Source organism: Cyanistes caeruleus, chromosome 8 (genome assembly GCF_971803275.1).
Source record: "Cyanistes caeruleus chromosome 8, bCyaCae1.hap1.1, whole genome shotgun sequence".
NCBI lineage: Eukaryota > Metazoa > Chordata > Aves > Passeriformes > Paridae > Cyanistes > Cyanistes caeruleus.
In genome coordinates, this window is record NC_141708.1 from 15032758 (window position 1) to 15058859 (window position 26102).

Genomic DNA, 26102 nt, shown 5'->3' on the forward strand with positions numbered 1-26102 from the left:
GACTGCCCCAGGAGCAGATAAGTCAGAGCTGTTAAAACAGCCAAGCAGGACAGGGCAGAGATTCGGTCCCAAGAAAACCTGGAGTCAGCAAAATTCTGGGCTTTCCCCTGGGTTTTCTACAGAGCTGAGAGAGATATATTTTCCTTCTCCCCACACCCCCTTAAAAAAAGTCATATATAGCTGCAGAACAAGTTCTGCAGGAAGGTGTCATGCTGGCTTTAAACCAAATTTCAGACTGTTCTACTATTTCTCTTCTTTTCAAGAAATTTAGTGGGAGGATGCAATTGTTGTTTATAATGACATTTGTCAGTTTTGTTGTCCTCATTCTGAGGATTTTATAATCAAACCAGATAGGTCTTTTGTATTTAGTGTCCATATGTAAAAGCATGTGCATTAAAGTCAAGGAACATATGCTTCCTGGTATATAGAAGAATCAGTTTATTCAGTCCATCTGAGCAGCAGTCCTATTCAAATACTGTAATATTTATTACTCAAAAGAGAATTTAATTGTATTTTGCTCCAAAACATGTTTTACATTAATGTTATAGTGTGCAAAGTTTTTCTGCTTGTTGTAGGATCCTTGGAACATTAGGCTAATCTTTAAAAAATGTTTATATTGTCAGATCTCTGCTTTATGTGCATTCGCAGATCCGAGCTGAGCTGGAGAAGAGCTGAACTCAGCCAAGGAGCTGCTTTCATAAAGTTAACAAAACTGAAAGTGCAGCACAATAAGCTATTGTTCAGTGGACTTTTAAAAGCAGGAAGGCATTCTGCCAAGTTTAGGTAAGGAGGATCTGCACAAATATTTCTCCCTTCCCCCAACAAAACCCTGTGTGTAATTACCAGCACCGAATCCAGCAGCAGAAAGTAACATTTCCTTTTCAAACTGCAGCTTGATTAGACTTTCAGTGTCAAAATTAAAGCTGTGAGAGCCCAGGAAGATTTGCCAGCTCAGCAAACTCCTGGTTTGTTTGCTTGAAATAGGGTTTTTGCTACTCCTTTTGCCTTTATTATTCTGAATTTAATTAAAACAATGAAAAGATAGGACAGATTTAGGTTATCTTGAGGTCCTGATAAATTAAAACAGCACGAGATAAGTGAGAATAAAAAATAGATAAGAGGATTGCTTGCTTTTAGATTTAAAATGTATAAATAAAACTTTTTACACAAGAAGCTGGATGTCTAAGCCCCAGAACCCATACTACAATTATGATTTGTTTTGACATTGCAGTTTACTTCGAGGAAAGGATAATTTTTTCACATTTAAATATTAACAACTTGAAATAATATAAACTTGCCATGCATCTGTCACCATAGGGTCTTAAATTATTTTACTTATTACCATGATCTTTGTTATAAATTTTGATTTTTACTTAAAGTCAAACGGACTGTTTCATGTCTGCTCTAATTAGAATTACAGAATATCTGTTGCTTTCAGGTAACACAGATATGAAAAATTACGTATTATTTATTCAATCGTGGAATTCTCCACTGGCACAGAACTCACACTGCAAACAATAGTAAGATAAAGCCAGTTTGCATTACCTCTTATGTGGAAATTATTAATCTAGATGTGAATTATTTCCAAAGAAGCTGTTCAGAAGATTATGTAGTGGCATATTTTCATTAATATTTTCACCATCAACTCTGTATGAGTGGCTCAGATCTCAGAAGCAGAAGAGCTTTAGAAGCTGAGTGTTCTCAGTTTGGTTGCTTTGCTGACAAAGCAAGGTAAGTTGCTCAATGCAGAACAGTGTAGTAATTCATCACTACCACATTTGGCACCTGATTTAGCATGGATATATCAGGGTAATCTTGCATTCTTCCATGTAAGAAGACTCTCCTGATGTGGAAACAACAACTGACATTTTGCAGGTTGTTGTGCCACGAATGAGTGAAATCTTGGCAACAAAGAAATCAATACCAAAAATCTCGGTGGTCTTTCCTGTCAGCATGTTGCTACTAGATGCCAGTTTAATTTTGTTAGTGAGAAAGAACAAAGTGATGTTGAGTGGATGCTTTTTGAACTAGAGATAGGGTCACAGGCAGGGGAACACAAAGGAAATGAATGCTTGGGTGTTACAGTCCTGGAAAACTATGTTTCTTCATTGAAACTTCTGAGTTTAGGCACCCAAATTAGATACTTCATGTAATAACCCCTGTTAGTGTGAACACTGAAAATTAATTTTACATCTATCTAGTTTTTTGCTGGCCTGATGATTACACACATCAGCTATCTCTTATCTATTCTGCTTCTTTACACTGCCTTCTAGACTATGTAAAATGTTGTTTTCCTTTATGGAAAGACCTTCACTTTTTTCTGAGGCTGAAATGCCTTTAAATCAATCAAGCTGAAGGTCAGTCTCTTAGCTGTGGTTCAGAATCCTACAGGCTCTTCCTTACAGCTTTTAAATTTGCTGTCAAGTCCTTTATCACCCTGTTACCTTGGAATCTGCCTGCTGGGGCTCGGACTGTTCTTGCAGCAAATTTGCATGACAACTCCTTTTCCCAGGGACTTTATAATTTCTTTCGGTACTTTCAAGTAAGGCAAAAAATATTGAGAAGCTTTGTGCCAAGTTAGTTTTCCCAGGAGAAAGCTTCCTTACTCCCTACAAATACTGGTGACCAGCTGTTCCTGCAACTCAGATCTCTTTTTGCTGTTATCTTCATTTGTTTTGGTGTGGCTCATTTTCCTGGCCCAGACTGCAGAAAGAGACCATTACACTCTTGATGCCAAACTTTTGCATTGTCTGTCACCCCACTGAGAAAATAAGGATGGGCAGAACATAAGTCATTGAGAAATCTGAAATTTTCAAGGAAGTTGAAACTTGCAAGTGGGAGAAGGTATGAGTTTGGCTTAAACTGAGCCTGAGCAAGGGGGAAGAAAGATATTTCCATAAGTGTTCATTTAATCACTTATGCTTCCTCTTTCCTAATATTTGAATCAGTCTTTGTAAATTTACGTTAACTGGCAGTAAATTAAGTTAAAATAAATTCCCTGACTGTTAAGACTGGTTTGCCTGTGACAATATGTAATTTCTTTAGATCTTGAGTCAAATTCCACAAGGAAATGTGGACTCTTAAGTTCTGCTGTGTTTTGCTTTTGCTGCCTGCTTTGCCTGGGACATCCCAGTAGTACAGAGCTGGAGACAGCTGGGAGCAGCTATTCCTGGACGCTCATCTGTGAATAACTCCTGTCTAGTTTACATCCTCAGGCTAACCCAAACCTCTGTTCTCTTGCCAGGTTACAGAACTAAGTGTCTCAAATAACTTTATGTGTACTTTAGGAAGATGACCTTCCTTTCTGTAAGTGCATTATGAAATTCTAATCACCAGACAAAGTTCTCTGCCTTGAATCCTAATTCTCCACTGGTTTGCACCTCAGCTATTAATTTGCACATATGCAAAGTAAAATTAGGTGTTAAATGAAACCAGACCAGTTTGGTAACAGATTGCATACCTTCTGAATAGTTGTAAATTATTGTGATGAAATTTAAAGGAGTAGGGAATTGAATCCTTTGTGGCAATTTAAAGTGATTTTGTCTGATTGCTTTCATGTGATGTGGAAACTATGAAGCATTTTTTTTACCTGTCTTTAATAAAGCATCTATGTGTATCATCATACGAGAGCAGCCAATAATTTAGGACCTGAAATTATTGTCTTTCCTAAGATATTAACAACCATCATGGTATTAGTTCTACAAAGAAAATATTTGTATTTAAACAATGGGAGTTCAGTATGAGTACCAAGGTTTTTGTAAAAATAGCTTTTTTTTTTCTCTCTAAGATAATGATCATTGATTAGTAAATGGGAACAGTATTCTGTGGCTTCCAAAATTAAATTTGACTGTGTTCTGATGAGTAAGTTGCACTAAATGCTTAAATTTTTATGTACTGTTTTTAATAAAACTTTTAATATTGCTTTAGAAATCAATAGTTATTGAACAAAGCATTCACAGAGTCATGGAAATATTGGTTGGAGAAGATCTTTTGAGGGTCAGCTAGTCCAGTCTCTGTGATACATGAAGAGATGAGACCCACCAGCAGCAGAGTGAATCTGAGGTCTATTCAGAAGTGTTCAGTATGTGTATCTTGACTCCTAAGAGCTTTGTTTTGCTTACAGCCCACAGATGTAACCACAGTCCTACAAGAAATCTGTCCACTTGCCATTTTCCGTTGTTCTCTCCAAAGCCATGGTAAAGGAGAGTGAAGAGTGTGCAGTTCTGTGTGACACAGGAGTAGAAACCCCAGCTCTGTCTCAGGCCCTCGCTGTCCTGAGAGATGCAGCTGGTGCTCCCTGTTTAACTTTTCCTTACACCAACACCTGCTACCCCAACAAGCTTCCTGTTACCAGAGTATTGCCAACTCTAAATAGTCAGCAATGGCTTCTTAATGCAAGAAGAGGCCATATAGGAAGCAAGAACAGGTGCCAAAACTGCCACAGAAACATTGCTTAGGGATGAGAGCTCTAAAGCTGGAGCTAGCACCAGGTAAGGACATAATGAGAAAGCATCACTGATTCTACCACTACAGCAATAATGAAGAGATGAGACCCACCACTGAAGGTCTGCTGCTGAAAGGGTCCAGTCCTGTATTATGTTATTTCTCATTTGCCTGCAGTTGACTAAGCAATAGCATAAGCATTCTTTATGGCTAGATTCACAACGCAGGGCTGTATTAATGAATCAAAGAGAACAACAGTTGGTTTATCTAATTGTTTTACAATCTGCTTTTAATTTGTAATATCATGTCCTGTCTATGACAGTAGGACTGGAAATGGATTTATAAAATTTTGCTTTTTCCTCGTCCTTCTCTGCAACTAATTATACCTCAGGTTATAGTAACAGAGAGAAAAAAATTGTTGTCATTTATAAATGCTGCATGTTTTCTGTTGGTTCTAGGCAATAGCTCAGGGTTACAGCCAGCTCAGTTAGGACTATGTGCATTTCCATCAGGTGAGGATCAAGAAAACAAGGGATTTTTATTTAGACTTTCAGATATTTTATCATTAAAACAAATCAAAACAAAGTAGTTTTACAAAGTGCTCAGCATTCAATCTCTTATCTACTATTATAGGTCCTTCCTCTTCCTTAAAAAAGAAGCTATGCAAACATCCTCTTTAATACTCAGACCACATTCTCTTTCTCAATGTTTTTTGTGCCAAAAGAAGGTGAAGAGGCAAATTCTCTTGGAGTTGGGAAAGAAAGCCTTTCTCTTTGGCTTTATGCATGTTGCACTATCATTCCTTTGCTCCTGTGCTTGGAAATACTTGAATTTTCCAGTGATGGAAATACATTGGCAAATATGTTGAATTATTGTTAAAGCAGAACTGCAGTAGATATTTTTTTAAATAGCTACATTTTTTTATTGTGATATTGTTTCCATTGTTAGAGCTCAAGCCCATGGGAAATGATTTTCAGCGGTTTTTTTGTTCACATCTGCTCTCTTTCTCTGTCCTTGTGCTTGCTTGTGCTCTCTCTCTCTGACACACACGGTGTTAGCCTTAATTAGAGAAAAAAGCCTGGAAGCTTTGAAAAATAAATTATGGAAACTGGAACGTGCATTGGACAACAAAAATAACAGGCTCCTTAATTGATGGTTGGATTTCCCATGACGGCTGAGAGAGCTGGGCCATTCACCCTTGGAGAACATCAGCACCAAGTTTTGCACCCTTCAGTGCCTGGAGGGGGTCTACAAGAAAGCTGCAGAGGGACTCTTGCCAAGGGCATGTAGTGATAAGGGGAAGTAGCTTCAAAGAGAGTAGGTTTAGATTAGAAATTAGGAAAAAATTCTTTAGTGTGAGGCTGGTGAGATGCTGTTACAGGTTTCCCAGAGAAGTTGTGTCTGTTCCATCCCTTGGAGTGCTCAAAGCCAGACTGGATGGGGCTCTGAGCAACTGGTTCAGTGGAAGGGGTGGAACTAGACAATCTTTGGGTCACTTCCAACCCAAACCAGTCTGTGATTATATCTGGCCTTTATTAATAGATAAGGTGTCCTACTTATCTTTTAGATTTTGTGATCTGACTATTTAATGTATATGCTGTTTACCAAATGCCGTTTGGAATGATGCTCAGTCAGTTTGTGACTGAAATGCAAGCATGATTTCTTATATGTACGTCATGGAAATCACAGTTCACTTCTAATTTGTCCTAAAAATGGAAGGCCAAAATTATTTGAAACAAAGAAAATCAAAGATATAATGAACAAATGTCCTTTTGATTTGCAGGGAGGAAAGAAAATTAATTGGTAGAGCTACCAAAGGTGGACATTACAAGGAAATACCACTAGAAAAAGCCATCTGAGTTACTTTGTCTAAATATGTGGCCCATTACTTGTAAGACTAAGCTGCTATTAATATTTTAAAGTCTTCAAATGGATAATGGCCTGAACTTAAAAGATGCTTGAACTTGCAGGGTACTACTAAAGGAAATAATTTTAAAATTCAAAGCTAGAGTAATAAAAATTTTAGGACCACAGGTGTATTCATGCTAAAAATTCATGCATTTTGCTGTGACTTTCAGTGAAAACAGAATCAAGCATTTTTGTTTCTTCTGGTGATTGCTAAGTTGTTAGTACTGTAACACTGGTTAAGTTAATCCTGACAGTGCAACTCTCCTGCTTATATTGTTCTAAAACTACTTTCAATATGAATAAATGATTGAAGGAAAAAAATAGACAGGTATTTAGAGGGAAAATACTTTTGAAAAAGTGTATTATACCCAGTACCACAAAATCATGGACTTGGTGCAGCAAGTTTTCTGTCTGTCACCTGAAAGAATTTTGTTAGTTCCAGAGTCTGCCGTGACTAAGAGCTGTCATTCCTCATCGAGTCTATCTCTAAAACCCCAAAGCTCAGAAAAGACAAGGTGGCTGTCTTGTTAGAAAAGTCCCTGAGGGCTTTTGGGTGAATATCAAACTCTGAAGGGCAGCTTAGTTCTTCTAGAGGAGTAGTTTCTTTCAGGCCTGCTTTTCTAGGGTTTAGTCTGGATCTGCTTCACAGCAGATAAAAACATCCTTCCAAGAGTCAATCAGAGATTTTAAATAAAAACATGACAACACAATTTAGAGGAACTCCTGGCAGAATTTGGCAGTTTGGTGTCATTTGAGTATTTGAATGAAGATGTCAGCTGATGTGCAAGCAGAGCAGAAACTGCTGCCAAGACAAGGTTTGGAAACCTGCATAACCAAGGAAATCTCCTATAGGTATATTCTGCAAGGCATCTTCAGAGTGGGTAGTTGTGATTCATGAAGAGATGAGACCCACCAGCAGCAGAGAGTGAGATCTATTCAGAAGTGTTCAGTATGTATACACTCCTAAGAGCTTTGTTTTGCTTACAGCCCACAGATGTAACCACAGTCCTACAAGAAATCTGTCCTCTTTTCCGTTGTTCTCTCCAAAGCCATGGTAAAGGAGAGTGAAGAGTGTGCAGTTCTGTGTGACACAGGAGTAGAAACCCCAGCTCTGTCTCAGGCCCTTGCTGTCCTGAGAGATGCAGCTGGTGCTCCCTGTTTAACTTTTCCTTACACCAACACCTGCTACCCCAATAGATAATCTTTTCAAGTGGATTTAGACCTGGTGAAGAGGAAAGCAAAAAAAAGGAATGCATAAGACTTCTAGCCTGCAATAAATTCATATAGGAGATTGTGAAAGCAAGAGAAACAATGAAAACAGACACCTTAAAAATTGATACCTGTTCATTGTATAGGGTATAGGGTTGGAGGTTTGTTTTTTGTGGTGGTTTTTTTTTGTGTGTATGTTTTCTTTTTGCTGCCTACTTGAGGAGACAGGGCTTATGTGACAATGCTGTCCCTGCTTCTCTTCATCTGGTCATTGCACCCATAGTAACTTTTGAAATTATATCTATTTCCAAACAAATTTGGAATATACTTCAATTCCTATGAGATCTGTGGCACTCACATGCTGGAGATTTATTTAAAATAATGTTGCACTGAATGAAAAGCAGGCAGAATATACCTGGTTCATTGGAATAAGGGTGAGATTCTTGAGGTGAATAAAGCTTTGCAGAGGAGTGAAGGATAAAAGTTCTTAGGAAGGTTTCATTACTTTGGCTATTTATAAATCAATAATAAATCAATTTATTTTTCTTTGAAGACTTTCTTAAATACTGTGCAGCATCTGGGAAGGAAATATGTAAACTTGTAAGATCACATCCTTTATGTTGTAAAGAGATTCTCTTTTAAATACTTGGAAATATTTGATTTTCTGCAAATTAAATTTTAGTTTATAATCCTTACTGCCATGTTTGAAGATGGAAATTTCTTGAAATAAAATTTTGAGAAATACAAACTGAAGTGAACCATATTATTATTAAAGTCAAAAGGTGATTGAAGCTTTAATCCATTAACTAGTTCTAAATTGATTATAATATTTTTATAGCCTTAATACAAATTTATAGAAGCCATAGATATTTGTTGTCTAAAATACAGAATTACAGAATAGCCTATAGCAAAAAAGGACTTTGAAAGGTCATCTGGTCCAGCCTTTCATAGGAAAGGGAGCAGAGATGAGATTATTTCCAGCCTGTCCCACCACATCTTGAAAACCTCCAGTGATGGAGCCTTTCCCATGTCTCTGCTGAGGTGGGTTAGTGACTGATTGTTCTCACTGGCTTAAAACGTGAGATTACCTTCAATTATTAATTATGTGTTTTACATACCAAGAAGATCTTTCAAGGATTAATTTCTTCCCTCTAGTTAAAGAGTGATTAGCTAAGTCTAATTATTCCAGTTATTATAAAGTTTAATAAATCTGTTAAATCCACAGCAGTCTGCATTTATGATTCACTGAACTCAAAAGTATTATATGAAAAGTAATTTATTCCATGAATTGGGAGGTTTAAAGTTTCCTTAGAAAGGCTTGAAGAAAGCACAGAGGATTTGAAATTAAGACATGAAAAAATTGAATTTAAAATAGAGGCAGTTTTTGGTAATACAATTATGTTTACGCTGTAGGAATAGCTCATTGAAGAGATGTCATAATGACTGTTTCCAACAAGTGTAGAGTAATTGGCTTGAGTAGCCACTTGATGTCATCCTGGTGCAACAAAATTTGTCCAAAAAACTTTGATTCAAAGAGAATTATTGTTTTGGTGAACAGTTTTCTGCTAACCTTAACTTTTCTTAAAAATTAATTTATTCTTATTTTTCCTGCAGTCATGCAGAATCTGTTTAAGAAGCTTTATGACAAAATGCTTAGTACCTTCTTTTTCCTTTGAATTTAGATATCTGTAAATTTTCCAAGAAAATGTGACTCACTTGTCCCTCATGTAATTAGGTTGATATCAATAGTTAAGTTGATTTGGCCCAAATAATCTCTTGATGTTATATGAAAAATATATATGAAATCTTTCAAGACTCTGAGTGATGGTTTTACCTCCAAGATCATTCAGCTTTGTTTTGCCACCTCTGTCCTTTTTTCTAAACATCAATAAACTTTACAAAGGCAGTTATACTTTCGTCCACAAAAAGTTGTTCTTTAATGCTTTGTTCTTGGCATCCAGATTGATTTTAAGGAGCAAAAGGTCCCGTTTGATCATTGTGCATTTTTTTGGTGAGGAGGAGAGAGGGCAGAAGAGATAAACTTTAGATAAACTTCCAGGATCCAGAACAAAATTTTATATGGACTTAGAATTTCCTCTGATACTTTCACCAGATCCCTGATATCTCAGTGTCTTTCTCCTACCACCTAGGCATGTACCCTAGATCAACTAATATTTTACTATTTTTTAAATTTCCTATGACTTGTTCTTTCCTCTTGACTCTTTGTGATCTTTATACCTTCACTCAGCTCTGTGACTGCTTGGCCAGCAATTTCTATTATACAATACACAGTATTTTTCCACACTACTCCTCCGGAGCTGTAAAATATGAGCTTTGACAGACTGCCCCTATTTTCTTGTGACTGTATTATATTTACAAGAGTTTACAAGTTTGTGCTGTCATTTGAAACTTCCACAGATTCTGCAGCCTGTTGTGTGATATTATTTACAGCCTATAAACTGACACAAGAACAACTTGTTTTTCAGGTTGGAGGAATGAACAAGTGCAAGCTGGCTGCCAATCTGGGAAACCCTTGGTAAGAAACTGTTATCCAGTTTCTGGATGTGTTTGTGATCCCAGAGCCTTCTCTGGCAGCTGCCTCAGGAAGATAAAGCTGAGACTGAAAGCATCCAGGTAGGTGTAAAGGAGCTGATTAGGGGTGCAGTGGAACTTTTATAGGAACAAAGAGTTATTGAAAAGAGCAAGGATAATTCAGTCTGAATAAGGTGAATAACAGGGATTTGATTGAAGTGAGAAGATTAGTAAGAAATGACTACTGTCTTCCTTTAAGTTCTATCTCGGTGTGGGAAGCAAGGAGATAAAGGGAAATTAAAAGCCAAAGGAATTTTTTTTCCTGGGGTGTGATCATTCATTGACATTTGATGTTTCAGGAGGTCATTGAGGCAAGTCAGGGGCTGATGTAGCAGCTTTTAAGGGTTCATTAACAGCAATTAGTAATTTATTTTTTCCTTTGAGTAATTTGCAGAATGGATAAAACAGATGCAAGTTTAAAAGCGAGGACCCTGAGCACAATGGCGAATAAAAAATGGGCAGTATTTGAATTAAAGAGGATACATTCTACTTGAACTCCCACAATTATTTATGGCCACAGCAACATTTTTGGTTGCTAGAATGAGACAATATGGCCGTTTTCATCCAAGTTTATATATAAACCCTCTTCATTTGCTCTTCTCATTGATAAGAATTTGTAACTATTTAAGTTCATCTCCTTGAACTTAAACACTTTCAGTGCATATATTTGCAAATGTTAACTCTTATGTTTATTTCAGTGAATGGCAATAAACACCTTTAAGGCATAATTTATATTCTTTTGCATAGATGCCCAAAATAGGTCAGATGAACTGTGTTCTATAAGTGAGTATTTTTTCCCCTGCTGCATATTACTTCTAATTGAAAAAAAAATCAGACCATACTTATATGCAGGTAGCTACAGTATAGATTTAGGTGGAATGAATGCTATATTGATCAGTTTCTCACAAATGTATTTCATCTTTGTAGTCTTGCAAAATGTTGAGAGATTGTCTACAGCCTCTTCTGCTTCTAATTGATGTCTCCAGTCCATGAATTCTTTTATATTCCCTCCTGAGAAGGTGCTATTACAAAATTGTATACCTTTTATTATCCTTGCTGATGGGTTTTATCAGATATGTATGGAATCATTCCTCTATATTACAAAGTTTTAAAATGGGACTGTTTCTGGCCTGCTAAGATTGTTGTACACAAAACTTGGTTTTTTTGTGTTTTTCAGAATTAGGCAATAGTACATTTAAATGATGTAAAGTCTCTGTGTCCTTCCAGTTTCTGCTAATCCACATGGAGTTCTTATCTAATGATATTCTGTGTACTCTAACTGAATTCTATAAAATATACCTCTGCTCCCTCAGACAATACTTGTATCTTAAGAAGTTCATCGGTTAAGCACAAAAGTTTAAATAGTTGGCATGTGTAAACTTAGTTAGCTTAAGCATTTAACTTCAAATAGTCAAAATTTACATGTCCTGGATGAATAGAAATTTGAAATTAGATAAGATGTCTTAGTCATAAAAGAGAATGAAAGCAGAGAATGACAAATTGATGCATGAGAAGCAATATATGAGATGCAGCTGATAAATTATCTTCTGATATGTTAATGAATTCCAGATAGAGAAGTTCACAATATGATGACTTATTGAGATTTTAATAAAGTAAATTAAAAATTGAAAGGTGATCTGAATGAAAGAAGCTCCAGGAATCTTTGAAAAAATAATTAGGAATTTGAGCTTTTAGAAAGGCTTTTTATAGACTTTGACCTTTACACTCACATATACACATACTTGCATTTTAAATAGATAAATCTCAAAAATCTACTGATGCTACACTTATGTGGAAATAACAAATTCTATAATACCTACTTAGAAATATGCTCTGCATACTTGCATTCACTAAAAAAATCCATATTTATTGCCAGATTCTTTTTGGTCTCACAGAAAATCCTGCAGATCTGTTTTACAACGATAAGTAAAGATTGAAAGATGCAAAAAAAAACCCAAAACAAATAACATATTTATGATTAAGACTTTGTTTTAGTAAAAACAAAACAGGTGGGATTTCCTTAAGGAAAGCCGGTTCTGTAGTGCTCTTTTTTCTGTTTTGCTTCACAGAAGAAACAGAAGCAACTATGTAGGAAAAAAAACAAAATGGAACTGTTGCTGCGGCAGTAAAAAGTAATTGTAGCTGTCAGTTCTGCCTGCTAGTTTTCTAATTAACTGGGTGAAACTTATACAGCCAAGATATATCTTTAAAATCCAAGAACAGTCACCATGGCTTTATTTTTTCTGAAAAATGTTCTTAATGTCTCAGCATCTGATTCAACATGTTTGTATTATCATTTTCTATCATTACGGTATATTTTATAAAACAAATTTATTTGCGAGATCATTCCTATAATGCAGAATATTTCCAAAAGCATCAGTATTCTAACTACATTAAAGTGAGTATTTAAACACTCATTATTCTTGAGAGGTAAAAATCATCTGCTATATCTACAAACAACAATATAATGGATAAGATTGAAAACATGAAATAATATATTTGCATAAAATACATGAGAAACAGTCCTCCACTAAATTTAATCTAGCAAATGTTCTCATTGTATATGTAATTTTTTTCTTTACTGCTTAGTTCATTATTTCTTTTCTCTTTTAAAATTAAGATCTATTTAATGTTTGTTGATTCCCCCAGCATCAAAGTAAATCTGCATAATTTTAACCTCTTCAACATGAAATCTAGGCACCATTTTATATTCCACATGTATGACAGGAATGCTTTAAATGTTGACTTTTACTGTGGGGGTATGAAATTTCTCTCAATACAGAAATTTTGTTGAATGTCTGCTTTTGGAATAAAAAAATGCAAGACTTTTTCTGTCTCCTTTTTCAGACTTTCCCAGTACTGTGATATTTTACTCCTTACCCAATATTGAAAGATATGGATCCATTACATTTGAGAAATTTGGAAGAGGCTTTATTTTCTGTTCTGCTTTTCATTGTTGTGTGATAGCAGAAGGTCAGGTTGATAAACCAGCACTGGCACACCAGCACAGAGAAGTGTCCCTGTCCCTGGGGAGGTTTTTGCCCACAGCAGAGGTGTTGGCACAGGAGTGGCTGTTCTGCCTGCACAGTCCAGGAAGCTGCTTAGGGAGTAAGAGTCCTGGTGTCTGGAGCAGTTTTCTGCAGAATTCTATATATAAAGGATATTAATGACCATTCACATCAGTAGAGGCATTGCCTGCAAAACTAGTGTGGCTTTTTTATTCTTTACTTAAAATTCTTAAGCATGATGTAAAGAAATTGTTCCTGCAGTACTTGCCTTTGCTTTTTGCAATATTTTCCCGGGTTAAACATGCATCCAATTTAAGTATTAGGGAAGGAAGTCACAGTAAATTAGCAGCTGGCTGGTAAGCCTGGAGCTTTGGAGAGAAAAGTGCTCCTTCCTCTTTACAAAAAGCTTGGGGGAAAAAAACCCCAGTTTTATCTTCAGTTATTTGGTTGCAGTAGTTGAGGTCAGGGTAAACTGAAATAGATGAGAATTGAATGGAGGAGAGATTAGGATCTACAGGTAAACACTGCTGACTTCCAAAGAATACAAGGAAATCTCACACTGTTGTGTTTTACAAAGTGTCAGAATACAGGTATTTGGTTGAGGATGAAATAAAACAATCATCATGAAATTGTTGTTTCTCAGCTCATTAAAATAATTGATCTCTCATTTGTTATTTGGTTTATAAATGTAAATTCAATGTCATTCCTGTCCATAATAGAGCTGCTAAGTTCTAGGTATTATTCATCAAGAAAACACACCTATGACAGTTATCAAATCAAACATTTATTAAATTATGCAATTTATATTTCATTCCTGTACGCAGAACACCTGAAAGTATTGCAGCATTAATACAGCCCTAATGTGGTTTAACTGCTTTATTGCATGAACGTGTAACAAAGCTTCATGACTGAGCAATAGCAAAGTCCACATGAAATGTGCACAATCTAAAGAGCTCTATAGGGCAGAGTTTGAAAATTTGGAGTTTCTGTTTAAATGTGTTGAACATATCTCTTTAAATAACAGCATGGTACATTAGAAGAAAAAAAAAATAATGTAAGGACTATGTTGATTATTATCAACTAAAGAATATATTTCTTAGATAATAAAAAATTTTCTATTCACTGAGTTTGATCAAAATGTTGTAAATTCCTACCATGACCTAAATTCAGATTAAAGTAGCAGAAGAATCTGGCTTTGAATTATGCCATATAGCATAAAATAAAATGAGGATCTGATGAGTAAATGATGGCCCCTGAGGTTTATTGCTTTTTACCTGACCACTTTTCGCATTATCTCTCTCTGATACTGCAGATCCTGGTAATTCTCCAGGTGATAAACCAGAAATAGGAAGTGTGTGATCAATCTCTCTCCCACTTTGTCAGCTCCCATGTTTGAAGTGTCAAGGTAATTGCTCTTTTTTCCAGCTATTGGAATTTTGGGACTGTATTAGTGTAAGAACCTTGTCTTACTCTTTTTAAATTAAAGCATATGTTTATGTTTTCTAGTTATAGAGAGAGAAAAGCATGGAAATATGACACCAGAACACCCTGTAGGCTTAAACAATAGAGGGTTGTATCAAACTGATGAACATAAAGAAACCTATGATTTTTCTTTCAGTCTTGCATTTCTTTGGGAATTGTTTTATTTTCCTAAGCTACCTGAGATGGCAAGTGGAGCCAGAATATTTCTGAACCTAGCTATTTTCTTGCCTGTTTTTTGTATTGTGTCTCAGAGGGGTCTGGTTTGGTTCCTGTACTTATTTGAAAGCACAATCTGATTTATTGAGAGTTTGAAAGGAAGATGGCCTGAGTTACCATTAGCATAATTTATACCCAGTTGCAACTAAACAAGGCTCGCAATTGCCTTCCTTTTATAAGAATGAAGTATGTGATCAAAAGGTGAGATTAGCTAAAATGAACGCCTGCAGAATGAGTTTAGCATGGTGGGTTTGGGCAGGAGCTCTGGAGAAGGTGCTGTCCCAGAGGGCAGAGGGCTGTGCAGGCTCCGGGCAGCTGCTGACCAGAGGCTGCAGCACAAGGACCTGAAGTCAGCTGCTAAAGCCATTGAGGTGGAAATGAGAGCAGGCTGTGTTTGAATCCCATGATAAGAATCACCGTGCCCAGCTCTGTGAAATGGCAGGCAGATTAACAAAATTCGTGTGGCACGTTGGGCAACTTGCAGAGATGATCTGCTGCCTGCAGCTGGTTCCCTGTGTAGTCCCGTGTTATTGTCGCAAGGACAGATCAGCAGAAGGGAGTGTGACTCCTCACAATGTTTTGCTGTCTGTCTCGGCTGCCTGGGAGCACAAAGTTTAAGGGTTTTTTTGTGTTAATATTTTAAGTCCCAAGAGGATTGCATCCCAAGTGCATTTTTGAGTTTCTGATGCCCTGTATTCCATTTCAATCTTGATAGTTGGGAGGGAGAGATTTGGGGCCCGAGGGCTTTCTGAAATGAGCCAGCTGAGAGTATACAGTACCTTTTCCTCTGGAGTACTGGCTTTGTGGAATTTTTTTCCTCCAGAGCTCAAATGTGTGATAAATTTAGTATATTTAAAAATATATTTTCCATGTAAGCTTTGCATGACAATACTACCAGCTGTAATTATCTGTTAGTAGTTATAATTTAAACTATCAGATTAAGGAAGAAAGACTATGGGAATATCCTAGTCTTATTAGAGTCATCACTCTTTGCCTTGGACATTGGCTATGAAATATTATTAATTTGACATTTTCAGCTGACTTTCCAGTACTTTGGAGAATCTCTAAGAGGCTTTTATGATTGCTTATTTTAAATCATAAGACATTAAGTGCTTCAGACAAATAAGATTTTTATGCTCTTCACTTGTAAAATGCACAAAGGTCAGCTACTAAACATGCTGAGACTCTTGCTAGAGGTATCTTTATTATTCTGTCTGTATTTCATCTGCCTGTCATAACTACAAGAGCAGTAAATCCAAATTCACCCCCAGATGGGGGGCAAGAAAACAAGGAACACTGTAAGAGAACAGACTGCTTGGTTAAGAAGAACAAGGACTCGGTCAGGGAAGGAGAGATGTAACAAAGTTTCTAAAATGTAATAACAGGTAGCAGAAGCACAGTAGTTTGCAGAAAAATTTCTTATACAAGCACTTCTTTTAAGGAAAAAAAGCTGATGTGAATTTTGGGAACATGATTTCTTATACTATTGGTTCCCAGACACACGAGCAGTTACACTATTGGCTATCCAGGTGTGTGTTCTAATCTGACAGTGGAAATATTATAAAAGCTATATACACTTTTAATAAATGTTTTCTAGTTAAACCTGGGCTGGGGACCGTGCATCATTCATACACCACAAATGGCTCCCTGAACACACAAGCTCCTAGGTGATCCCAGACCTGTGGCATATCCTGACTGTACCAAAGGTGGGATTCAGGGGTTGCTGAGGATGTCCTTTCATCACTGGCTAAGGAACAGGTCAGCCTTGCAAGTGGTTGGGAAAATTTCTCCATAAAAATGGGCAGCAACATAAGTAAACTGGAAACTCTCCATAAAGACTGCTTATTGCATATTACAAAGGAACAAGGCTATAAAATACAAGAAAGAAAGCTTATACAACTCCTTATATGGGTGAATATATATGTCCTTGGTATCCCCCTGATGGCTCCTATGACCTTGATCACTGGAAGCGAGTGGGGGAGTCTCTAAAGTCTCATCAGTTAGGCAGTCATGAGGTTAATCCTGATGAATTTGTTACATGGCAGATTGTTTACTCTGCACTACAAGCTTTTCGCAATTGGGAAGAAATATTACACCCAGCCATAAATTCATCTGCAGACGCTTCCCAAGCACTCACAGCACCATTTTCACATCCTGATTTGGTTGTCTTGCAAGTGGAGAGAATTAGTGGGGAGGAACCAGAGGACGATCTTGTGAATCTAAGGGCTATTGATCTACGACGGGAATGTGATTTATACCCTGCTATAAAGCCACAGCCGCTGAAAGCTACGGCTGCATCACCATCTACTGACACAAAGGTGCTAAAACAGCAGACATGTCCCCCATCCTATGAGCCCTTAAGGCATCAGCATATGACTGATAATGAACTTCTGCTGTCCCCTGAGCCAAAGCGCTTTTTAGACACCTGCCAAAGATGAGCATTAGATCAAAGGGATGTTGAATTGCTCCATGCTATGCTCATAGTCCATCAAGGCAATCAGCCTTGTCATGATCAAATTTCTTATGAAATGGTTAAGTGTCCTGGGGTGACTTTAAGGAATTAAGGAATTAAGAAAATCTGTGAAAGAGAATGGTCTGCAATCTTCCTATACGATGAGACTTGTAGAAGCCATAGCAAAAAACTATGTTATGTTACCTGCTGACTGGAAAGTTTTATTTAAATTGATTATAACAACAAGAAAATATTCAATATGGTGGGCAGAATATGAAGAGTTATGTGAAAATCAAGCACGGGCTAACATGAACACTGGTAATTCTGGAATAACAAAGGACAACTTGGCAGAGACTGGAGCTCAGACAACCATAAGAGATCAGTTAAGAATGCCCCCAGAGATGTACAACCAAGTGAGGGGGCTGGCTGTAAGAGCTCTGAAAAGAGTGCCAGACACTAACAGAACAGAACCTGCCCTCTCCACCATAAGGCAAGGACCCAAAGAACCCTACATCACCTTTATTGATTGCTTGCAAACAGCTGTGAACAGGCAAATTGATTTACCAGCTGCAGCAGAAGTTTTATTGAAATCCTTAGCCTATGAAAATGCTAACACCGACTGTCATAAAGCACTTGATCAAATAAAAATCAAACCTGGTATTTCCTTAACTGACTTTATCAAAACTTGTGCACATATTGGTACAGAACAATACAAAGCAGATTTACTAGCAACTGCCTTAGCTCAGCAGCTACAAGTGGCTTAGGCAGCAATTAAATGCTTTGACTGTGGAGAGAAAGGTCATGTGAGAAAGCAGTGCTCAAAGAATAAGCAAGGGAATAAAAAAAACTAGTAAACTGTGTCCCAGATGCAAGAAAGGTTACCATTGGGGTAATGAATGCCATTCTAACTATGACAGAGATGGCAAACCTCTGCCACAATGGCAAAAATTGAAGGGCAGCGTGAAATCTGGTGCTCCACAACAAAACAGGATCCAGCTACAGCAAACCCACACAGCTCAAGTTACATCAGTGCCAGGCAGTGCCAGCTTGGACTTGGCAGTTTCCACCACAACCACAATAAATGGACATGACTGCTGTTTTAGCACCTTACACCTACAGGCTTAAATGGACCCCTGCTTTTTAAATGCCGAGCATTGCTACTTGGGAAATCATCATCCTCTAAAAGTGCACTTTTTATTTTACTAGGGATCATCATCTCTGATTCTAGAGGGTGAAATAAAGACCCTAGCTTGGACTTCTAACCCACCTTGTACTATCCCAGCAGGATCATGCATTGCTCAGCTGATACCACTCCCTGTATTGCCAGGCATGAACCTGATACCATCTGTCAGTGCTGACAGGGACACTGGAGGTTTTGGGAGTACAGGTGCTCCTAACATTTTTTGGTCTGAACTTACTTAAGTGCAACAACCTTTTCTAACCTGTATTATAGATGGCAAGTCTTTTACAGGATTAACAGATACTGGAGCAGAAATAACCATCATCAGCAGGGATGAATGGCCACCCACAGGCTCCTTAACAACTGCAGCAGCGATCGTTGAGGGCGTTGGAGGTCAGCAGATGCCAAAGAAGTCAGATATAGGACTCATGGTGTATGAGCCAGAAGGGAAACAAGTGCAGCTGAAACTGTATGTACTTTCTACTCCATGTAGACTGTGGGGAAGAGATCTGTTATCACAGTGGGAACTGACATTGACAACAAATTTTTAAAAGTGGCCACTGATGTGCAGGAGAGACTTAAACTCACATGGAACACATCTGTGCAGATTGATCAGTGGGCCCTCAGAGGGGAACACCTGCAATAAGCACAAAAACTGGCCAAAGAACAATTGGGTCTGGGAAAATACAGTTCCTTTCACTAGCCCATGGAACACTCCAATATTTGTGACTCCAAAAAAGGCGAATGGAGACTTACAAGATCTGGGAGCTATCAGTGCAGTAATAGCCCCAGTGAGTGCACAGCAACCCAGAATTCCTAATCCATCAATGATCTCTGAAACTTGGGAATTGTTAATTATTACCTAAAAGATTGTTTTTTCACAGTTGCATTACACCTGATGATGCACCTCATTTTTCTTTTATGACAATCCTTGAACAACAGTGGACCCATACAATGGTATCACTGGGTTCTGTGACCACGAGGGATGAGAAACAGTTCTACAATGTGCCAGCTTGTGGTCACAAGTGCTTTACAACCACTGCAGCAGCAATTTTCAACAGTTCCATTCTATCATTATATGGATGATATATTGCTAGCAGCAGATGACTGCTGTACTGCAAAACTGTTTTGTCTTTTTGGGTATTTTTCTTGACAAATTTGGTCTTTGTATTGCAGCAGACAAAGTTCAAACTGTCCCACCTCAGAAATACCTAGGGTTTCTATTATTTGAACAGAAAATTGTTCCTCAGCCCATTGTGCTGTGGACCTCTATTAAAACATTAAATGATTTACAAGAATTATTAGGAACTATTAATTGGCTCGGACCTACCCTTGGTATCTTCACTGAGCAATTGTCTCCCTTATTTAATTTACTTAAGGGAGACACAGATTTAACACCTCCTTGTGAACTTAATCAAGAAGCCTGTGAAGCATTGCAAATTGTGATAGATAAAATTCAGTCATCCTTTTTATCCAAACAACTAGCAGAGTTACCACTGGACTTTTTGTTATCATAGCTGAATTCCAACCATATGCATTAATAGCACAGTGGTATGATGATAAACAACAACTGTGGGTCTTAGAGTGGGTTTTTTTACCTCACACATTTTCAAAAACAGTAACCACCTTACTTGACATGATTGTTAGACTGGTTTCCACAGGACAAAAATGATACCAAACCCTAAGTGGGGAAGATCATTCTCATATCCACATTCCTTTTCCCGCAGACACTTTTTAAGGATATGTCCCAGGAGCCATTATCTTTACAGGCTGACTTTTTGGGAAACATTGTTAATTCTTTGCCACAAAGTAAACTTTTGCAATGTTTAAAAGATCTTTCTCGATAGTTGCATTTTCTAACATTGTCACAACCCCTGCCTGGAGCAAAGACAGTCTTCATCGATGGCTCTGGGAAAACTCAGAAAGCAGTTGTTGCTTGGAAAAATTCCACAGAGGATTGGGAAAAGTCTGTTATTTTTCAGCCAGGGTTGACACAGCTAGTAGAATTAGCAGCTGCTGTAGAGCTTTTTCAGTTTCAATTTTCAGTTGTTTTTTCCAGTTGTTTCAAATGAGCCTTTCAATTTAATATCATATTCCTTGTAAGTAGTTGTCGTATTAACCCATATTGAACATTTCTTTCCAAAGCAAGTGCACAAGAATTTGTTTATAGTGTTATCTACTCTGTATGGTTATGCTCGATGCAGATCTCATTGTTTTTAGGTCATGCATCTTTTAGGTCTCACTCATCTTTGCCTGGACCTCGTGGAAGGCAACGTAGTCATGGACACTCTACCAACAATGGAAACAGCTCCAAATCAAATTACACAGGCAAAGTTGTCATGTGAATTCTTTCATAAGAATGTGAAAGCTTTGAGTAAACAATTTAATCTTACTTTTTCTCAAGCTAGACAAATGGTTCATTCTCGCCCAGACTGTGCATGCTTAATGCCTTTACCTACCACAGTAGGCACAAATCCAGGAGGATTAGGTGTTCATGATGCCTGGCAGATGAATGTTACACACATTTCTTCTTTTAGCACTTTAAAATATGTGCATGCATCAGTTAGTATATTTCACATATTCAAAATTTTTTGTTTTCTCCTCTCATAAAGGGGAAAAGGCAAGAGATGTCATTAAGCGAGCTATTGCTACCTTAGGAGTTCCTGAGGTAGTGAAAACTGATAATGGTTCAAGCATATGTCTCACAGTCAATGAAAACCTTTTTTCACTCTTGGGATACACATCACTTAACTGGAATACCTCATTCCTTGAGGCCAAGCTGTTGTGGAATTCACAGACACCCTTTAAAGGAATATGCTTCTTAAACAAAAGACGGGTATAAACCCTTGGTACAACACCCCAGGAACAATTGGTCAGAGCAACATTTGTTTTAAATTTTAAAAATATTTTCAGATTTTATAACAAAACAGCAAGTTTCGTATTTTACAGCAAGTAAAATAAGGTTTTCCCATGATACCTTTAACAGGTTTTCCTGGTTTGAACCACCTGTCTATTATAAAGATTTGCAGAGTGGACAATGGCTAGGCCCTCTGCCTTTGCTAACATGGGGGCGTGGATATGGCTGTGTTTTTCTATCCACAGGTATCTTACTGGTTACCTGCAAAGAACATCAGACCCACTGCAGAAGAATGAAGACTTGAAGGCATCACAGTTTTAGTTTGGTTATTAGTTACAATGGATTTAGGCACAATTTATGCAGCCTTTTTTGTCATCCTCAGCAAATTCTTGAGGATTGTGAGTGAAGCATGGGTCTCACAACCAAAGACCAATGTTTGTCTCACATTAGCCAAAGCAATTAACCAATCTACACTTTGAAATGGATCACTTGGACTGGTCATATATATACACACCTGTGTGGTTGGCATTCTCTTAATGAAGGATGAATGGAACAAGTTATACAATCAAACAGTTACCCGTGATTGTACCACTCCAGGTAAGCCTAGATCGTCATGGTGGTGTTTGGGATCACAGCAGCCTAATGCTGGCCAGTCTGTGGGGTGGAATTTGGGCAGTGTTAGTACAGGCATGAGAAAAGTAAGTAACTTCCCTGCTCTCTCACTGCAGCCTCAAGAACTGGATGTACTAGGCTCTATAAAAGTTCCTGTATCTTTTTTATCTTAATTATTCTAACGATCCAAGCACAGACAACACAGGAGTCGATATAAGTGGCACAGGAATTTTCCAGAATGCCTCTGCCTGGTGCAATCTTACTACTCCCTCTAAAGTCACAAGAGGGACCAAAGCAATAAGCCTGCCCAATAATACATTTTTAATATGTGGCAACAGGGCATGGATAGGCATTCCAGGTAAAACAATGAGGGGTCCGTGTACTTTTGGTTGTTTAACCATGTCTTGAAGCACTAATTGGACACTATGACATAGGGGAAATATACGTTATTTGGCCCTGACTGTAACTCTGAGTTTGAATTCTGGAATACTGCAAAGAGAGTTCTTAGTTCTTTAGTTGCCTCTGTTGATACTGCACATGCCTTGAACATAGTTAATAAATTAGGCTGTTGGCTTGTGAAGGAAAGTAGTGTTACCACTAATGCTTTAACAGGATTGCTGGCAGATGTTGGCTCCGAACGTCATGCAACACTGCAAAATAGAACAGCAATAGACTCTTTATTGCTAGCCCAGGAATATAGATGTGAAGACTTCCATAGAATGTACTGTATGACTCTGAGTGACCACACTGAATTTATTCACAAAAGTATCCAGGAACTGAAGGAACTGTCTGGAGAACTGTAGAATGTCTATTTGTAGCAAAACCAGGGATGGAATCCTTCCAGCCTGTTCTCCTGGTTGGGAAGTTTAAATTTTGGACCTTGGGTTAAATGTGTAGTTGGTTTAGCTATAATGGGATGTACAGCACTTTTGGTTATGATATTACGTTTGCCATGTGTCTTTTCTTGTAGTCAATGGCTTATCAATCAGAACATAAAGCAGGTAATGCTTATGCAGACACACACTGTACTTGCTTTGCAACGCTTGGTAAATAAAAGGAGGGGAGATGCTTAGGAATAAGAGAACAAAGACTGCTTGGTTAGAAGAACTAGGACTTTTCAGTCAAGGAAGGAGAGATGTAACAAAGTTTCTAAAATGTAACATATAGCAGAACTGCATCAGTTTGCAGAAAAAATTATTATACAAGCGTTTGTTTTAAGGAAGAAATGTTGATGTGAATTTTAGAAGCATGATCCCTTATATTATTGGTTACCAGACACATAAGTAGTGTCTATTGGCTATCCAGATGTGTGTTGTGACAGTGAAAATATTATAAAAGCTATATACACTTTTAATAAATGTTTTCTATTTTAATAAATGTTTTTAGTTAAACCTGGACTGGGGACCATGCATCGTTCATATGCCACACCCACATCCTGTGAAATTCTGACAAGGTTTACTTGACTTAAAGTTGCTTTACTTAACTTGAGCAGAATATAACTGTACCTGAGCTCCTATTGAAGACACAGGTAGTATGAATAAAATATCAGAATGCAGGCACATCCAAATAAAGGGTCCAACATCAGCTCAGGTGTTGTGTCTGTAACAGATAGGATTTTTTTCTGGTCAAAGACACAGAATCAGGATCCCATTTGTTTTGTCAATTTTGATCTTCCTATCAATAAGGTAGCAGAAAAGCTTAAACATTTATTCAGACTTTTCTATTGCTCTTACTTTTGGCATTGTATTATTTTGTTATTGGTTATTGGTTATTGGTATTACACTACTATTGGTTAGTTATACTACTATTCGTTATAGGTTATAAGCTATAGTCTCATAAAATGTTTCAAGCACATACTTCCTTTAAGGCAATTATGTGGAGTTTGACAATTGTCCTTGCTCAGCTTATTACCACTAAAAGAGCACTGCTGCACTGTGTTTCTTTATTCAAAGATATCTAAATGATCATCAGTGAAGAGCAAAGAAATAGTGATTGAACACAACTTTGAATGAACAGGAATAAAAAAGAAATCTTTTAGTAATTCAGATAAAACATTTTCTAAAGTAAAACAAAACTGTTTAAAAGAATTTCTTTCTGTTATTATTAACATTGAAAATACTATATTTATTTTAAGAACTGGCGGCTTAATCAGCATTGAAGGCATGTTGCAAAGTGTTACAATATATTCTGTCATTTGGCTCAGCTTTAGGCAATTATACATGTAAATATAATTACTATGGTATTCTTTTTTTAAACATATTAGTCTCAAGTTTGTGATGAATGAATCTGCAACGTGTTTTCTTGACACCTTTTTGAAGTGAATTAATCCAATATTAATTTATTTTAGATGTGCCAGAAGCATCATCCTATTACTAATAAGTCGAAATAGACAGCAGGAAATGCAGGTCCCTTCCTAGCATTGCCAGAACGCATCTCTGTGTGTATCCAGCAATCTGGGTGATGTGTTGACAGAATGAGGCCAGCGATGCAAATAAAGGAATTCTCCCTCCTCCTCTCCTTGCAGTTTATTGCTTGTCATTGACTAACTCACTGACTAGAATTTCTACAGAAAAATCAAACTAGTAGTGAAGCAGCTTTCATATTAGCATTACTATCAAATGTTTAATTTGTGTACGAGGAGATAAGAGTATTTATGTTTCCAAAATTACAGCTATTTAATTTGGTTTATTGGCTGCCTAAGGCTGAAGTAGGATTCTCTAGGTATATAAATTTCAGGCTGGATTCTTAACATGAATTAGAGTAGTTTTACTGCAGTTGCTGTAGCGGACTGTCATCAGTGTCACTTTACATTAGTGAAACACATGAATCCAAATGCTTCTGTTAGATACCAAATAAATACTTATTTTTTAAAATGGAAGATGATTTTTTTAACCTATCTCCCCCTAAATATCTTTAATTATGCTTGCTGTATGTGTTAGGATTTGTTATTTTGTCTTAATCACTTGCAAGTTTTTAATCTGATTCCCTGACATATTAACACAGCAGAGAGACAAAATATATTTATTCTTGCAAATCATAGTGTATGTTTCAGCTTTTACTGTTCTCAGATCAGGAATGCTCAATTTAAGATAAAAACTATTTATTCCATAAAAGATAAAAGCCAGAATTCATTAACAAATGAAAAAATACCCCAACAACAACAAAATCAAACACAGAATTTATAGATAGAGAAAATCAAAGATAGTGGGTGACTGGAAGGAAAGTTGCATTTATATGAAATAAATATTCAGTGGTTTAGTATAAAGTGAAATAATGAAATCTTATTCCCTTTGATCAAAATATACAGATGATCAGGATAGGGAGTCATACCAGCATATACAGCTGTACTCAATTCTTATTTGATAAAAAGTAGTCATGGGCAAAGGACTCTAAGAAGACAGATAACAAGCTTCTGTATTTTCTGGCTCATTGTATCCAGTAGGTACAGAACGCCAGATTAGTATATTTTATTCATATTGATTTGAGTAGCTTTATTTATCTAGCATAGTTACCATCTGTGAAAAACAGTGCTTTGCACAAAAATAATGGAGAATCTAGTAAAAAAAAAAAAAAAAAGTGGCTTCCAAATTTAGTTTGCTGTTACCAATGGAATACATACTGCAATTTGGCAAAAATCTGTCTTGTGGGTGATTTGAGGAGTAAAAAGGCACCTGATAACTCATTTCCACACAGACACTCTACCAACTGGAAAAAGATTTTTCTTTGATTGAAGCCTGAACCTCTGTTTAATGGAAGGGGGAAACCACTCTTCCCAAGCTCTCAAAAGCTGTTGCAAGCAGACATTTAACTGCTGAAGCAGCCCTGCTCTCTCTAATCTGGGGCACACAGCTCAGCAGGTGCCCATTTTAAGTGACCATAATTATATTTCATTGCCCATTTTTCCCACTGGAAGTGTAAGACTTGGCTATCCCCATGCCTAATCTTTGTATTTTTAATGCAGGTGATGTATATTGTGAACAGTACCCATGTGATACTGAAATCACCTGGCAAAAAAAGGTACTTCCTGTGAAAACATGTTTTCAAGGTGGAGATGAGAGGGAGCAGTGCAAGGCATAAAAGAACTCAATGGGAAGTGAATGGTGTTGTAATGCTGCTAAAGATGTAGTAACTTTTGTATGCTAA

General features: G+C 37.2%; 1 long non-coding RNA gene across 2 annotated transcripts in view; it reads left to right on the forward strand.

Moving 5' to 3' along the window:
* The window catches only part of LOC147651884 (uncharacterized), a 35531-nt gene extending 22551 nt beyond the window's left edge, over nt 1-12980 (forward strand). Inside the window, exons 2-4 of one of the 2 annotated variants that reach the window (XR_015289729.1) lie at nt 649-783; nt 10047-10194; nt 11080-12980. This is a non-coding gene — a long non-coding RNA (uncharacterized LOC147651884). The remainder of the gene's footprint in view (nt 1-648; nt 784-10046; nt 10195-11079) is intronic. The other variant, XR_015289730.1, reaches the window with a different exon arrangement.
* Nucleotides 12981-26102: the final 13122 nt, after the last annotated feature.